Here is a 3,796-nt window from a genome sequence, read left to right on the forward strand (position 1 = left end):
TTTATCACTCTTTATGTGGTAATGATTTTTTCCTTCCAAGTGCATTTTTTGCCATATGTTTACAGTGAATCACTTTTATTATGTTAAGATCCATTCAATTTGAAGACTTGTCTTCATAGCTATTTTCTGTTCTCTGTGTTTTAACTCTTGTCTGAAATTATCTGCAAATCTGAGCACTTCATTCTCAAGTCTAATTTTAGATGATTTAGGAAAGTTAAAAAGCAATAGTTTCAGATCCCAGGAGGTCTCCATTAATCACATTTCCACATCTGACTGTCAATTTATTCACATTTTCCTTTCTATTCTTTAACCAGCCATCAATCTACTAAAAAATCTTACTCTCAACAGTTAGAATTCTACACTGGCTTTTGAAAATCCAGATAAACTCTACTGACCAGTATACCTAAATAATTCTTTACTTCCAAACATTACTTTTTCGGTTTGTTACTGAGAACTATGCCATCAGAAATACTTTCTGTTCTGCACATTAAATAATATTGTATGGAATAATGATTATCCTGATGAATTAGTGATTTTCTGCTGTTTTAGAAATTTGTTTGCTTCTAACATACTCTGCCTAGGAAACAGATACTATAATAATGTTTAATAATGTTTAACTCTCAGCTATTACAGAAATAAGAAGCTTGTCCCAAAACGGACAACTTTAGGAATTCGACTGTATTATTTTATCAATTTATGTATTCATACAATTATTATACAGTAGATAATCTCCTAACAGGCTCAGGGCAGTTTATTAGTTATTTATTTACATTTATTGACCACCCAAGTACAGTAGACTCTATAATATCATTCAGTGAAATTCTCACAGCCTATTTAACTAAAGTAGCCCAAGACTAACAAGCAAATAGTCTGTGGAATAAAATATAAATTTGATTTGTTTCTTTTATTTATTTATTAAATTTATATGCTGCCTATTTCCACGATAAGGCAACTCCAGGGAGACTTATCTATATAAATAAAAATGTAAATGTTCGTTTGTTCAAAATCTTAAATCTCTGAAAGTTCTTCACCGATTGCTTTGAAATTTTGACACAACTTTGCATTCGAATATGCGTGTGTTTTTATATACCTACTATTATATAGATGTCACACCTGTGACAGGTAAAAACATGCTTTTGAAAAACAGCGCCATCTGTTGGACGTAAAAGCCACACATGCTACGATTTTGTATACCCACAAGCATTGTGAAATTAAACATATTACAAACATGCGCTTTCTCTTTTCTTTCTTTTCCATTTAACCAGACTGAGCCACAGCAACGCGTGGCCGGGTACAGCTAGTAGATCATAAAAAGATAAATAGAAACAATTAAAATTTTAAATTACTGTAAAGTCTTCCTGAAAAACCAAAAGATTAGGGGCTTTCTTTTCAGCAAAACAAGGTGTTCCTAAGGGTAAAGAGCAGCTGCATCATTGACCTCCCACTCCATCACCTTCCATGGTGGGGGAACACTCAGCATTTATTCTCTCAAAGATGATATGGGCCGAACCAAATGCAGGACAGGTCCAGTCCCAAGCCATATAGACATTTCAAAGTCATAACAACACTTTGAAGTCGATGTGATTGGCTGTCCATGTCTGATTCTTCCTTGTCACCACTCAAGAGTCAATTCAGCTTGCTGTCAATGTTTTCTTACAAGGACAGTTCGCATGTATTGGGGTGGGGCACATCACATAGGTTTGGTAATGAATGCAGTTAATATCTTTATTGGGGAGGAGTATCTTTTACCACAGTTTGTAAGTGAAATAAATAAATATTAGCTATATTTTAATTACATTTAAATGTACTTAAGAGTTACATTGGCACTGAAATAGGATCTGACTCCAATACTTTTTAAGTGTAGCCCATAGCACACCATTCAATTGTTGAGGATAATTCTCTTATCTGAAAAAAAGAGTACAGGGAAGAGTACCAAAGATGATTAGGAGACTGGAGGCTAAAATGAATGAAGAATGTTTGCAGGGATTGGGTATGTCCAGTGTAATGAAAAGAAGGACTAGGGGAGGCACGATAGCAATATTCCAATATTTAAGGAGCTGCCACAAAAAAGAGGAGGTCAACCTATTCTCCAAAGCACCTGAAGGCAGGACAAGAAACAATGGATGGAAACTAGTCAGGGAGATAAACAACTTAGAACAAAGGAGAAATGTCTTGACAGTGAGAACAGATGATCAGTGGAATGACTTACCTAGAGAAGTTGTGAAATTGGACAACCATTTGTCTGAAATGGTATAGGGTTTCCTGCCTGAGCAGGAAGTTGGCCTAGAACAGTGGTGGCGAACCTATGGCACGGGTGCCAGAGGCGGCACTCAGAGCCCTCTCTGTGGGCACGCGCACCGTCGCCCCAGTCCTAGGCCTTCAGCTGGGCTTTATAAAACCTTTTCGCTTTAGGCCTCCGCCGCCGTGTGCAAAAAAAAAAAGGTTCAATCAATTTCAACTTCTCGCGGGAAAAAAAAGATCTTGCAAAGTTGGAATTGATTGATTGAACTTTTTAGTCCCACCCAGTCTGCCGTTACCACCACAGCCACGCCCACCCAATGGGCCACACCTACCCAATGGGCCACACCCACCCGGCACCCGACGATGCATAAGTGGGTTTTGAGTTGCAGTTTGGGCACCCGGTCTCTAAAAGGTTCGCCATCACTGGCCTAGAAGACCTCCAAGGTCCCTTCCAACTCTGTTATTGTGTTATTCTGTTATTCAAACCAGTGGCTGGAGGGTTGATAACCAAATGTGGGGTTTAAAAAAAAAAGACTCAGACATTCAAACAAGGTGTATGTCTCGGTCCCCCGCCACAGAATAGACATATGCAGGAAGATCTCTGTGTCTTTGTGTGTATGTATATATAAGAAATGAAAAAGAACAAAACTTAAAATCCCAGTTGGGAAGAGAGAAATGAAAGAGAAGAAGAGAACTGGGTTTTGCTTTGGGAGACATTAAGAATTTGACAGGGTCCAATGGATTTGCTGCTCAACTTGTTTATATATAAATAAATTGAAAGCGACTATAACAGCTGTCTCCTCAAAAGGTACGCACTGCCCTTGAAGCTTCTCACCAACTCCGGGAAACCAAAACTCACAATATATGATATTACACAAATCTTTCTTGACACATGTTCAGATGTTCCATTGCTCATTTTCTTTGATTTACCATTTTGGCTGCTGATCTTCACCAGAGGAAACTGTTTTAGCAAAGTCCCACTCCAATTAGACGCTGGTTAACATCCCATTCCATATCATTAAATTCTCTCTCAGCATTGCTTCATAAATGTCACCCACGCTCTTCCCAACAAAAGTTGATACTATATTTGAAAAAGCTAAGGATATTCTCTTCCCCACACGTGCACATAATCACTCAGGGGAATTAAAAAAAACCCTGAAAATATTAGGCCCAGCAACTGGGAATACTGATTTATATCTTTCTTTGAACTATGTGAAAAAGCTGCATGGCAAGGCAAGGATCACACGCTCTGCTAAAAAGACCTATCAAGGGAGGACTGGCTGCAGTTAATGAAAACCTTGGCAGTGCAACAATCAGCATGTGTTGCCCTTTGGAAGGGCTAATACTTGTGTAAATGTAAGTCTCATTGTTCTTTTGACATTTGTTTCTGTTCTGTGTCAGTATCACAGACCAAGAGAGATAAGAAAGGCATATGGCTTGGAGGCTGGAGGTGAGATTCAGGATTGAGTGGGAAGTGTTGAAATTCCTAGAACGGGCCCCTGCTGATGTGAGGAAACAACACTTTAAGGTTACTGACCTGGACCAGCACATTCAT

Source organism: Protobothrops mucrosquamatus, unplaced genomic scaffold (genome assembly GCF_001527695.2).
Source record: "Protobothrops mucrosquamatus isolate PMUCROS unplaced genomic scaffold, P.Mucros_1.0 scaffold_74, whole genome shotgun sequence".
Lineage (NCBI taxonomy): Eukaryota > Metazoa > Chordata > Lepidosauria > Squamata > Viperidae > Protobothrops > Protobothrops mucrosquamatus.